A 13,923-nucleotide genomic window follows, 5' to 3' on the forward strand; every position below is an offset into this window, starting at 1 on the left:
CCTTTCTACCAGCAAGGGATGGGGCTCTAGTTTTTTCAATCTCCAAAATCTACTAACTATTTTTCCCAGCCATTCTAGTGGTAAAGTGGTAGTTCAGTGGGGTTTGTATTTGCACTTCCCTAGCTACTAATGGCTTGGTGCTTGGGCGGTGCAAGTGCTTTCTACTCAACTCTAACCCCCAGTCCATGATGTAAAAAAAAAAAAAAAAAGTAAGCTTGCTGATCTGTCCCCGTAAAGATTACAGCCAAAAGGCCACTCTGGAGCTCACATCTTCTCTGTAAAGATGAGGTTGCACATGAGTTGGAATTATAAACAAGTTTAATTTGCTTGTTTTTTTTAAGTTAAACAATGAATGGATATACCCTGTGTTGTGTAAATGGTTAACATACTTAGTTGCTAATTCAAAGGTTAGAAGTTTAACTCGAAGGTTGGAAGTTCTTTCAGAGTCGCCTTGGAAGAAAAGCTTGATTATCAACTTCTGAAAACTTAGCCATTGAAAACTCATGCGGCCCATTTCAGCTCTGACACCCACCGAGGGGCTGCCCTGGGTGGGAATCTACTTGAGACCGACTGTTCCAGGAACAGTGGCATCGAGCTGCTTTCCATTGGTTGGTTGGCCATGTTGATATCCTCCTCGGTGAAATGTCTATTCCATTCCCTTGCCAGTTTTTGGATTTTTTATATCGTTTTATTAGGGGCTCATACAACTCATCACAATCCATACATACATCAATTGTGTAAAGCACATTTGCACATTCATTGCCCTCATCCTCAAAACATTTGCTCTCCACCTAAGCCCCTAGCATCAGCTCCTCAATGTTCCCCTCCCTCCCCCGCTCCGCACTCCCTCATGACCCCTTGATAATTTATAAATTATTTTGTCATATCTTGCCCTGTTCAATGTCTCCCTTCACCCACTTTTCTGTTGTCCGTCCCCCCGGGGAAGAGGTTATATGTAGATCCCTGTAATCAATTCCCCCTTTCCAACCCACCCTCCCAGTTTGGATTTTTTTGTGTGTGAAATTTAATATGTTAATTCATCTGTGATAACATATTTTTGGGGAAAAAATGACCTGTTGGTCCCTTGAGGATATGCCTAGACGTGAGATGACTAGGTTATATTTCAACTGTTGTTATTAACATACTTTATTTAATTGTAGATTATGTACTCTGATTGTTGATAGTGGCTGTGTTTAATAACGGACTCCTATACTTCATGAAACGCAACAACTTGCTCCAGCAAGCTAGTGTGAGCCCCCTCCATCATGTGACCCCATAAGGTCCCAACAGTTCACATCTTCTGGTCTTGTTTTCAGTCACCATGGGACTGGTAGGAGCTTTCTCCTAAACTAACAGGCTGACTGAGGCATTCTTGTAATGCGCCCTCTCATTTGAGGAGGAAATGGAATTTTCCAGGCGATGGAAAAGGCTGTAAGCATTCGCTTGCCAAAACCCATTCCCTCCCCACGCAAGAGTGTGAAAAACCCACGTAGCCCTCACGCTGTAATTAGGGTAAAATTGGAAGGACATTTCGCTTTTCTGGACTTCATGTGAAAATTGCCCTAGGCAGACGCCCTCCCCCCAAACTTAATCCTAAACCAACTGCAGAACCCTCAAGAGGCTTAAATATTGGCCAGGCCATTCAGTAAAACACCATAAAAACAAAAGAATTGGCCATGCCAGCGATCTCTGGAAACAGCAGGAGAAGATTGTGCTAAAGAACAGGAAGGCTGGTTGAAGGACTACTTAAGAAAACACGTAGACGCATTGTCCTCTGAAGTGTCAGAATACAGACCTCCAGAATTGTGCCCCTCCACAAAAGCAATGGGGGGGGGGGAGGAAAAACTTGTCAGAATCAATTTTCCCCCCAGAACTCTGGATATAAATCAAAGGCTTGTAGCAAACTGAGGAATCACTGGTTCAAGGGGGAAAAGAGCAGCTCAAGACTCCATACGAATCCCGAGATGGGTAGCATTTTTCCTTATGCACTGAACTGAGTAGCATCCCCACAACCAAAGGCATAGCTTACCAAAACTTCAGAATTTGACCTTGTTTGGAAATATGGCCATTGCAAGTGTATTTAGTTAAGATGAGGTCAAAGAGGAGAAGGGAGACAGACACAGAAGAAAGCTATGTGACAATGGAGGCAGAGATTGAAGGGACCAGAAGCTAAGAAATGCAAGGAACAGAATCTCCTTAGAGCAGTGGTTCTCCACCTTCCTCCTGCTGCGACCCTTTCACACAGTTCCTCATGTGGAGGTGACCCCAACCATAACATTATTTTCATTGCTACTTCATCACCGTCATTTTGCTACTGTTATGAATCATAATGTAAATATCTGATATGTAGGATGTATTTTCATTGTTACAAATTGAACATAAAGCATAGTGATTAATCACAAAAACTATGTAATTATATATTGTGAAATATTTCTAATGACAAATAAATGAAAATTTGTCTTGAAGCAAGGTGTAGCATGGATAACAGTCTTAATATAACAACAGTATATTACCTTGCTACATTTTGCAACAGTATGTGCAAAAAGCCAACATCAGTGCCAGGGTTGAGATAGCTTCTTTCTCACCAGATCAGCATGTCTGCATGTGGGCGAACCCACCTGGAGACTAGAGGAGCTGTGTCTCCATTCCTTAGACCATCGGAAATATGTTTTCCAGTGGTCTTAGGCAAACCCTGTGAAAGGATCGTTCGACCTCCAAAAGGGTCACCACCCACAGGTTGAGAACTGCTGCTTTAGCGCCTTCAGAGGGAGCATGGCCATGCAATACCTTGATTTTAGATTTCAAGTCTCCAGAACGGGGAGGAAATAAATTTCTATTCTTCTAACTCACCCAGTTTGTTGTCATTTGTTATAGCCATCCTAAACATTTAATACTCTCTGGTCCTGTGACACTCCCTGCCTGTCTCCCCCTGCCACCACCCCACCACCCCTCTAACCCAGCCACTTCCCAGACCCCGTGACAGCCTTGGAAAATAACAGCCCACATTGTGGTACAGGAGGGAAGAGAACACCGCTGGAATTCTTTCAAAGCTTCCCAAAGTCATTACCGACATTTCTGGTGGTTCCCTAGAAGAGCCCATTTCTTTTTCTTTTCTTTTCTTTTACCTTTCTTTCCCCAGACTCACTTGTTGCCCAGTGATCAAAACCTTTCCCAGGAGGGCATTTGTCAGACATGATGACAGTAAAGTGCTTGAAAGGTCTAGGTCAGTAGGTAGCAACTGGAACAAAGCATCAACTACCCAAAAAGCTTAAAAGGAAGTGAGGCACGGAATGACCGTGTTGTTCGTTGTTAGTGACTCCGAGTGACCCTGTGTTCAGCAGAAAGGACACGGTCCATCTTGTGTCATCCTCCCAAAGATTGCTGTGTGTGAGCCCCTATTGTAGGCACCGTGTCAATCTGTGTCGTTAAGGAGGTTCCTCTTTTTCAGTGACTAAGCATGATGTACTTTTCCAAGATCTGGTTTCTCCTGAAAACACGTCCAGTGTACAGGAGACCAGGTCTCGTTGTCCTTGCTGCTAAGGAGCATTCTGATCGCCTTTTCTCTAAGATGGATTGCTTTGTTCTTCTGGTAGTTCACGGGACTTTCAGGATTCTTCAGTAATACCATAATTCCAATGCATCCATTCTTCTCTGAGGGCAGTCTTTCAGTTTGAGCTGACAGGAGCCATGCTCTTAATCTATTGAAGTAGTAAAGACAACTGTGTTGCTTGCTGTCTCATTGGTTCCAACTCAAAGTGACCCTGTAGGACAGAGTAGAGTAGACTTGCCCCATGAGGTCTTCTCGGCTGAAATCTCAATGAGGAACAGTGCCAGGCCTGTTCTCCCACGAAGCAACTGCAAAGTTCAAGTCTTCCCCTTAGCAGCCAAGCACTTAGCCATTGTGCGGATCACGCCAAATCCAGTGACATAAGAAGTAATTTACACTGTAACCAAGTGGGATTTACCCCAGGGATGCAAGACTAGGCCAACATATGAAAATGAATCAATGGAGGATGCCACCTGAATAGAATAAAGGAAGGGAAACCCCACAAGATGATCCTGACGGATGCAGAAGAACATTTGGCGAAATCTACTCATTAATGATAAAAAAATATTCAACCAACAGACTGGAAGAGAACATCTTCAACCGGATAAAGGACAAAAATTGGCAAACCCACAAGTAACAGTCAGTGGTGAAAGATGAAGTACTTTTCCTCTAAGATCAGGAAGAGAGGCCCTTGAAGGTAGTGGGTTACTCGGTGGGCTGCTAACTGCCAGAGCAGCCGTTTGAAACCATCGGTCACATTGCAGAAGGAAGATGAAGTTTTCTACTACGCCAGTCTTGGAAGCCTTGTTCTGCAGGGTCCCCGGGCGTCAGAATACAAACTTGAGGCCTATGGGTTGGGGGCTTGGAAGAGTAAGAATAATACAAGGCTAATCTGCTTTGGATATTTCTATTCAATATTGAACTAGATATTCCGGATGGGGAAATTTGATAAGAAAAAGAAATTTTAAAGCAGCTATATTAAAGAGAAGTAAAACTATTTGCAGGTGACATGATCTCCCATATAGAAATCCTAGAGATTTTTCTCTGTGTCTCACACACACACACACACACACACACACACACACACACACACACCTATTAGAATGAATAAATCACTACTAGCAAAAGAACAGCATGCACCATCAATCTACAACCATCAGTTGTACATGTATTCTAAGCATTAGCAATGAACAATCAGACCATGAAATTAAAACAAACCAGCTCTAATGCCATCAAGAAGACTAAAATAGGAGCACGTTTAATCAAAGGATTGCAGTAGGATGGTTCCTCGAGGAGCATGGGGTCTCCTTTGGGGCTGATTCAGCCCTTTGGGGCCGAGATAGCAGTGATGGTTGTACAGTATTGGGAATTCACTATACTCTGCTGAAGTGTACATCTCAATATAGTGAATCGTATCTCAAAAAGGCGAACAGTCAAATTTTAAAATGACAATGGATTCTGACAGGCAATTCTCCAACTAAATTAGAAAAATAACCAAAAAGCACATCAAAAGATATGCAGCATCAGGAGTCACTGATAAAAGGTGGTGTCCAGGGGGCTCAGACTCGCAGCGAGCCTGTGCACAGCAGAATGAAGCTCTGCCCCCACCCTCCTCCCAGTTGTTACCTTTGAGCTGACTGTTGCCGTCACTGTGTCAATCCACCTCCTTGAGGGCCTTCCTCTCTTCATCTGACCCCTATTTTACTAAGCACGATGTCCATTTTGAGGGACTGATCCTAGAAACCACTCGTCCTGCGTATGTGAGATGAAGTTCAACCATCCTCGATTCTAAGGAATGCGAGTCACTAGAGAGCTACAAATGAAAACCATGATAAGATACCACTTTACACCCACTTGCATGGCTATGATTAAAAATGAGCAAATAATCAAAGACAAAAAAACCCCAAAAGCAGAGCATTGTGAATGAGGGGGTATGCAGAGTGGGGACCCAGGGCCTGTCTGTGGGAAATGGGACATCCCCTTGCAGAAGGGCCACAGGGAGGAGACGAGCCAGTCAAGGTGCAGTGTAGCAACGATGAAACACAACTTTCCTTTAGTTCTTGAATGCTCCCCCGCCCCCCGCCACTATCATCACAATCCTACCTTACAAATCCAGCTGGACTGGAGGAGGTACACTGGTACAGATAGGGACTGGAAACAGGGAATCCAGGACAGATGAACCCCTCAGGACCAGTGGTGAGAGTGGTAATACCGAGAGGGTGGAGGGAAGGTGAGGAAGAAAGGGGGAGCAGATTACAAGGATCTGCATATAACCTCCTCCCTGGGGGATGGACAGTAAAGTGGGTGAAGGGAGATGTCGGACTGTATAAGACATGACAAAATAATTTATAAATTATCAATAGTTCATGGGGGAGTGGGGAGTGTGGAGGGAGGGGGAAATGAGCTGATGCCAGGGGCTCAAGTAGAAAGCAAATGTTTTGAGAATGATGAGGGAAACAAATGTACAGAAGTGCTTGACACAATGAATGCATGTGTGAATTGTGATAAGAGACCCCAATAAAATGATTTTAAAAACAGAAGTAGCAAGTGAAAATAGCAAAGAAATAGAAGAGATAAAGGAGAACAAAATGAAAAACCTTTAGAACTAAAAAATAGAGTGATTAAAAAGAAAAAACTTCAGGGATTCAGCAGCAGAACAGAGGAGACAGAGCCACAGAGAGACACAATCGCGATCTCTACATTCAACTAACAGTGTAGAAGATACACGGAACACTGAACACGGCGAAGCGACAATCCAAAGACGACCAGCACTAGCCGGACCGTGGAAAGCTCTGCAGGTCCACTCAGGGTCTTTCTCTAACAAACCTCAGTTTAAAAGTTGCTCCTAGGGAAGTCTGTCAATGGAGAGACTCAAACACACTAGCCAGCCACGATGGAGGCACCTTATTTGTATTCTGATACAACAAAACGTAAGGTTAAATAAAGGAAAAACTTACAGCCACTGTGAAACCATTGGAAACTTACACATGGAATGCTTAACAACATTAAGATAAAAAATATTTGGGGTGGGTTAATGGCTTTGGGTTTGTTTTAATTAAAAGCAGTCTATCTTCTAGAGATGTCAACTGAATAATTACAGATGGGATAACATGGTGCTTGAAATTCTGTTTCGATGAAACATACAACTTTGCTCTAGTTCCTAAATCCATCCTTCCTCCCTCCCCTCACTGTCATGATCCCCATTCTACCTTACAAATTTGGCTAGACCAGAGGATGTACACTGGTATAGATAGGAACTGGAAACACAGGGAATCCTGGACAGATGATCCCTTCAGGGCCAGTGGTAAGAGTGGCAATACTGGGAGGGTGGATGGAGGGTGTGGTAGAAAGGGGGAACCGGTTATAAAGATCTACATATAAACTCCTCCCTGGGGGATGGACAACAGAAAAGTGGGTGAAGGGAGATGTTGGGCAGTATAAGATATGACCAAAATAATTTATAAATTATCAAGGGTTCATGGGGAAGGGGCCAGCGGGGAGGGAGGGGGAAAATGAGGAGCTGATCCCAAGCGCTCAAGTAGAAAGCAAATGTTTTGAGAATGATGATGTCAACAAATGTACAAACATGCTTGACACAATGGATGTATATATGGATTGTGCTAAGAGTTGTACGAACCCCAATAAAATGATTTAAAAAAGAAAAGAAATTCTGTTTCAATAAAATAGGAAATTAAAAGGGAAAATACTGTATGATGTTGCTGATGTGAAATAAATATATAGACACCAAAAATTATTAACGGTTACCAGGGGGAAGAGAGAGGGGGAAAGGGGGAAGCATTTGCTTACGGGGCATTGAGTGCATGACAATGGTGGTGGCTTTAGTTATCAGGTGCGGCTATAGTAGAAATACATAGTGGATGACTTTGACAAACACGTTTATCTCCTCAAGGTTAGGAAGTTGGAGGTCTGAATTGACGGTACCCACCAGAGGGAAAAGTCTTCTCTCTGTGTCAGCTCTGGGGGAAGTTCTTGTCATCAATCTTTCCCGGGTCTAAGGAACCTCAGCTCCAAATGACATGTTCCGTCCCAGCTGTTCTTTCCCAGGGATAGGTGTTCCCTCTGATCCCTGCTCATCTGTGCCATCTCCTTTATATCTCAGAAGAGAGAGAATCAAGATATAACTAATCTTCCAGTGCCCTGCCTCATGGCCAACACGCAGGTTAGATTTTACAACATACGTGATCATGATAATGATCTCATCACCAAAACAGAGGGTAATTACACAATATCCAGAGTCATGGCCTGGCCAAGCGGATGCCTGTGTTAAGTCAGTTGCGGGGGTGGGGGTGGGGGTGGGGGGAGACACATACATCCTAACAGTGTTGGACTAATTTGGAAAAGGGCAGAGCAACAATGATGCCACAACATGAAGGATGTAATCGGTGTCACTGAATCATCCGTGTAGAAATTGGTGACTACCTTGTTGTGTATGCCTTTACCACAATCTGCTTGGTAAAGTGGAAGGGCAGCAAAAAAAGAGGTAGGACCTCAGCCAGGTGGATGGACACAGTGGCTGCAACAATGGGCCCCAACATCCGAACCGTTGTCAGGAAGGCACAGGACAGGGCAGTGTTTCATCCTGCTGTACCTAGGGCTGCTGTGAGCTGGGACAGATTTGACAGCTCCTAACAGCAGCAAGATGATAATAATAAGGCTGGGAAGTGGAAAAGAGGCAGATATAGGGCAGGACTGACATTGTGAGAATGTTTGTTGGGGCTGGCGATAGGTCCCTGGAGGGTGGTAATATTATTTATTTCTGCGGATGCTTATAAAAGTTCTTCCTAACAGAAAAAGAAGCCATCGTGTTGGCAGACTCCATGAAACTAATCAAGCACTAGAAGTTTACAAGAGGGTATCCCAGAGAAAAAGCTTATTTTTTCAAAGTTATATATTTACCATAGCTACTCATGTATAAGCCGAGTTTTTCCACACAGTTTTTATGCAGTTTTTGTGCCTTGGCTGATATTTGGGTTGGCTTATACTCGAGTATGCACGGCAAATGTTTTTTTTACAAAAACAGCCTTATCACCTTCAAAGTACTCTCCATTATACTTAATACATTTGCCAAATCTGTGATTCCATTTTCTTTCTTTTTTTAAATTTTTTTTTAAGTTTCTGCATTTATTGTTTGAATTTTTTTTTAATTTTAACAATTTATTGGGGCTCATACAATTCTTTTCACAGTTCATGCATATACATACATCAATTGTATAAAGCACATCTGTACAGTCTTTGCCCTAATCATTTTTTTCTCTTTTCTTCTTTTACATTTTATTAGGGACTCATACAACTCTTACCACAATCCATACATATACATACATCAATTGTATAAAGCACATCCATACATTCCCTGCCCCAATCATTCTCAAGGCATTTGCTCTCCACTTAAGCCCCTTGCATCAGGTCCTCTTTTTTTCCCCCCCTCCCTCCCCATTCCCCCCTCCCTCATATGCCCTTGGTAATTTATACATCGTTTTTTGTCATATCTTGCCCTATCCGGAGTCTCCCTTCCCCCCTTCTCTGCTGTCCCTCTCCCAGGGAAGAGGTCACATGTGGATCCTTGTAATCAGTTCCCCCTTTCCAACCCACTCACCCTCCACTCTCCCAGCATCGTCCCTCACACCCTTGGTCCTGAAGGTATCATCCACTCTGGATTCCATGTACCTCCAACCCTCATATGCACCAGTGTGCAGCCTCTGTCCTATCCAGCCCTGCAAGGTAGAATTCGGATCATGGTAGTTGGGGGGAGGAAGCATCCAGGATCCGGGGGAAAGCTGTGTTCTTCATCGACACTACCTCACACCCTAATTAACCCATCTCCTCTCCTAAACCCCTCTATGAGGGGATCTCCATTGGTCGACACTTGGGCCTTGGGTCTCCACTCTGCACTTCCCCCTTCATTTAATATGATATATATATACATATATATACATACATATATACATATACACATATACACATGCATACACACATATCTTTTTTTTTTTGCATGATGCCTTATACCTGGTCCCTTGGGCACCTCGTGATCGCACTGGCCGGTGTGCTTCTTCCATGTGGGCTTATTTGCTTCTGAGCTAGATGGCCGCTTGTTCACCTTCAAGCCTTTAAGACCCCAGACACTATCTCTTTTGATAGCCGGGCACCATCAGCTTTCTTCACCACATTTGCTTATGCACCCATTTGTCTTCAGCGATCCTATCATGGAGGTGTGCAGTCAATGATATGATATTTTTGTTCTTTGATGCCTGGTAACTGATCCCTTTGGGACCACTCGATCACACAGGCTGGTGTGTTCTTCCATGTGGACTTTGTTGCTTCTGAGCTAGATGGCCGCTTGTTTATCTTCAAGCCTTTAAGACCCCAGTCACTATCTCTTTTGATAGCCGGGCACCATCAGCTTTCTTCACCACATTTAATTGTTCACCCACTTTGGCTCCAGCTGTTGTGTCGGGAGAGTGAGCATCATAGAGTTCCAATTTAATAAAAGAAGGTATTCATGCATTGAGGGAGTGTTTGAGTAGAGGCCCAAGGTCCTTCCGCCACCTTAATACTTGACCTATAAATATAGACACATAGATCTATTTCCCCATCCTCCTATATATATTTGCATGTACATGTCTTTGTCTAGACCTCCATGAATGCCCTTTGACTCCTAGCTCTTTCCTCCATCTCCCTTGACTTTCCTCCTGCCCTACTACCATGCTTCATCGCCACCTGGGCTAGAGTATACCTCTTCTCTAAGCAACCTTACCCTTGATCGTTTCCCACCAGGCCTGCCACTCCCCCTTCTCTACCATTTGGGGTCCCATGTTTTTCCCTTGTCCCTGGGTTTGTTAACACCACTTCCTTACCCCCCCTACCCCCCCACCCCAAGTCCCCCCAGAACTGTCGGTCCCATTGTTTTTCCTCCAGATAGTTCATCGTGATTCCATTTTCAGAAACATTTTTCAAACTCATATATTTGGATGGCTGATAGCACCTCCCTCATTTTTTTCTCCACCTCTTCTGTGTCATCAAATCACTGTCCTTTCATGTCCCTCTTCATTCGCAGAAACAAAAAGAAGTGGCACGGAGTGAGGTCAGATGAGTCAAGTGCATGGGGCAAGAGAGGCATGCTGGGTTTGTTTTTTTTGCCAAAAACCAGCCCACTGAGATGGCTGCGTGAGCAGGTGCATTGTGATGGCAAAACAAGACCCATCCCCTGCACCCCACCATCTGCCACAAATCAGGCCTCTTTTTTGTCACACACTGTTATGCAATCTTCTCAGAACCTCTAAATAGAAAGCTTGATTAACAGTCTGACCTAGTGGCACGAACTCCAAATGCCCTATCCCCTCACATCAAAAAAACAAATGTGCTTCGGTTTCATTTTGGAGGGGGGTACCCCCTATATTCTCTCGTCTGTCTGAAAATGCACTGGAGCCCACTGAAAGCACGGGCAAAACTAGATTTATCAGAAGGATTCAAAAGTAAATGCCACTGGGAATGCTGAAGGAGCCCCTCACCCCACACTCCAGGCTTCATACATGTCCTCCAGACAGGAGACTCCAAGATCCTTCTTTGGAAAACCTGACCATCCCAAGAGGAAAGCGCAAAAGACACTGACATTTCTGCTTCCACAAAGAAGCCACCAAGTCAGGTGACTCAGGATTTCAGAGTTTTTTAAAGATCTCACTGTGCAATGAGCAGACCACTAAGAATCACCAGACATCGGAGGAAAGTCGAAGACATGACAGACATCAAAGGAAGTGAACTGGGCCTGCGTGGGAAGGGTGTGGGCCTAGGAAGACCCTGGGAGGAAATAGAAGACGTGCAAGCAAAAGAGAAGAAAAGAAAAACAGTTTCCCCTGTGTGTAACACAACTTTCATTAGGAAACTTATAAATAACATAGCATCAACTATTCTCATGACTAATATTAAATCCAATGAACAACGAAAACCAGATGAACATGTGCGACAAGAAGTGAATGACCTGTGTCTAATTAAGCATTCAATTATCTCTGCTGCCTTTTTACAAAGGAGGAAGCCCGTGGTTTACAGGCACATCAGATTGACAATAAAACTGCAATAGCAATTTTACACAATTACCATTCTTAAGAAGCTCCATCATTAGGACGGTAATTGTGAGTTCAAGAACAGTCCCAGCATATTTGAGAGGTAAGGGTAGATATTGCATCTAGGTACCGCTTTCATGAAGCAAGAATAGGATGCTACTTTTTTTTTTTTTTTTTTAAGAAAGGCTAACTGTAAGGCCAGCAATTTGAAACCAGCAGCCACTCCTCAGGAGAAAGACGAGGATTTTTACTCCTGTAAAGAGTTAGAGTCTTGGAATTGACTTGATGACAGTGAGTCTGGTTTATGGTTCAGCTAGAGTAAATGGACCTAATTGAAATTCTGTTGTGGGAAGATGGAGGAAAGAGAGCGAGAGCGAGAGAGGTCATTAAAACCAAAACCAAACTAGCTGCCACGGAGTCAATGCTGACTCATATCAACCTTACAGGACAGGGTAGAACTGCCCCTGGGAGTTTCTGAGACCGTAACTCTTTATGGAAGTAGAAACGCCGGTCTTTCTCCCTCAGGGCAGCTGGTAGTCTCGAACTGCTGACCTTGCAGTTACCAGCCCAACATGTAACCACAACCCTACCAGGGTTCCTGGGAGGTCATTAATCATGCTTAAATTGAAAGAATCAAGAAACAGATAAATAAGCACATGACTTAGAAATAGGGAGGTCAATTAAAAGTAGTTGCTTCTAGGAACATTACCACGGCCGTTGAGGTGATTTTGACGGACCCGAGAGGACAGGATGAGACCAGACTGCTCCATCAGGTTCCCCAGGCTGTAAAACTTTATGGAAACGGACACATCTCCCCCACTCTGGGTGGCTGATGGGTTCAAAGTGCCACTGTTTTGCTGGCAGTGAACTTTTACCCACTGTGCCACCAGGGTTCCTTCTGGGACTATTAGCCCTAACAGAAACGAAGCCCTTGTGCAGGCCACAACATGCATGAGCCTTGAAAACAATATGCAGTATGAAATAAATCAACCCCAAGGGACATGCTTACGTGAAAATACCTAGGACAGGTCAGTCTGTACCTGTACAGCTCAAACTTGATGAGTGGTTAGCTGTCATGGGCGGGAGGGAAGAAGGGGGGACTCTGCATAGGGGACAACAAACTTTCATTAAGAGAGATGTGAAAATTTAGAAATGTATAATGGTAATGGCTGAGTAGGATGATAAACTTATTAAAGTCACTGAGTTATACACTGAAGAAGATGAGAATGGTAAAGAACTGTTGCAGATGGTGTAACAATTGCAAGATTGATCAATGCTTATTATACATCTCACCAAAAAAGCAACTCCTTGCCATCGAGCTGATTCATAACAACTCTATGGGACACAGTAGAGCTGACCCTGTGGGTTTCTGAGACTGTAACTCTTTATGGAAGCGGAAAGCCGTATCTCCTCCCTCGGAGGGGTTGATGGGTTTGAACAGAAGACCTGGTGGCAGTTAGCAACTCAACTCCCCAACTGGGAATCCTCCAAGCTCTTTCCCAGGGATCCTTCCCATCTATCCAGGACCTTCTAATGTGCTGCCTTTCAGAGCAGTTGGTAGTGGCAGCTGGGCACCATCCAATTCTTCTGATCTCAGGGTCATGGAGGCCGACCTCCCTCATCTATGCCGTCCCTTCACCCAAGACAACGTATGTCTCCCTCCTACTGGATAATTAATCAGCCCACCTGTGGGAACCATCAAAGGGTTTTTTTGGGGGGTGCTTATATCGGTTTTTAATTTTTTTTATAATAGTGGGCTCATAGACTGTCTTTTTTGGTGTGTGATTGGCTTATTCACTCAGCATTATGTCCCCATGGACTTGAGACCTAAATGCCTACAGTAGAACCACACCCAACAAAAGTCTGATAGCTGGCATGGATGTTACCAGTAGTGAAAAGGTGTTTCTCCTCCGAAGTTAACACTCTTTCACTTGGCTCAGGTGAACCATCAATGGGAAACTAGTCTATATCCCGGTTTACTTGTCTTTGAGAAATGTGATGGCTCAGAACATTTTTTTGAAGTTTTTACCCTTCTTTGGTCATGAGACCATTGATCCATGTTAAAAATGATGAGATCTTCATTACTTGCACAGCTTTGGTCACTACGCCTGCATTCAGTTGAACACATTGACAAAAGGAGATCAAAGGCCCTCTCTGGAATCTTGCTGGAAGGAGCAGCTACAAACACTGGAGGCTACGAACAATCGTTTAAGTGATGTGGCAGTTACATAATCTCCTGTCAACTTGGGAAGGGGCAGAGTCTAGTCTGTCAGTCAGGTCGCGGCTTGACCTCATTTGGAG

The sequence above is a fragment of the Tenrec ecaudatus genome, chromosome 12, assembly GCF_050624435.1.
Source record: "Tenrec ecaudatus isolate mTenEca1 chromosome 12, mTenEca1.hap1, whole genome shotgun sequence".
NCBI classification, from domain to species: Eukaryota; Metazoa; Chordata; class Mammalia; order Afrosoricida; family Tenrecidae; genus Tenrec; species Tenrec ecaudatus.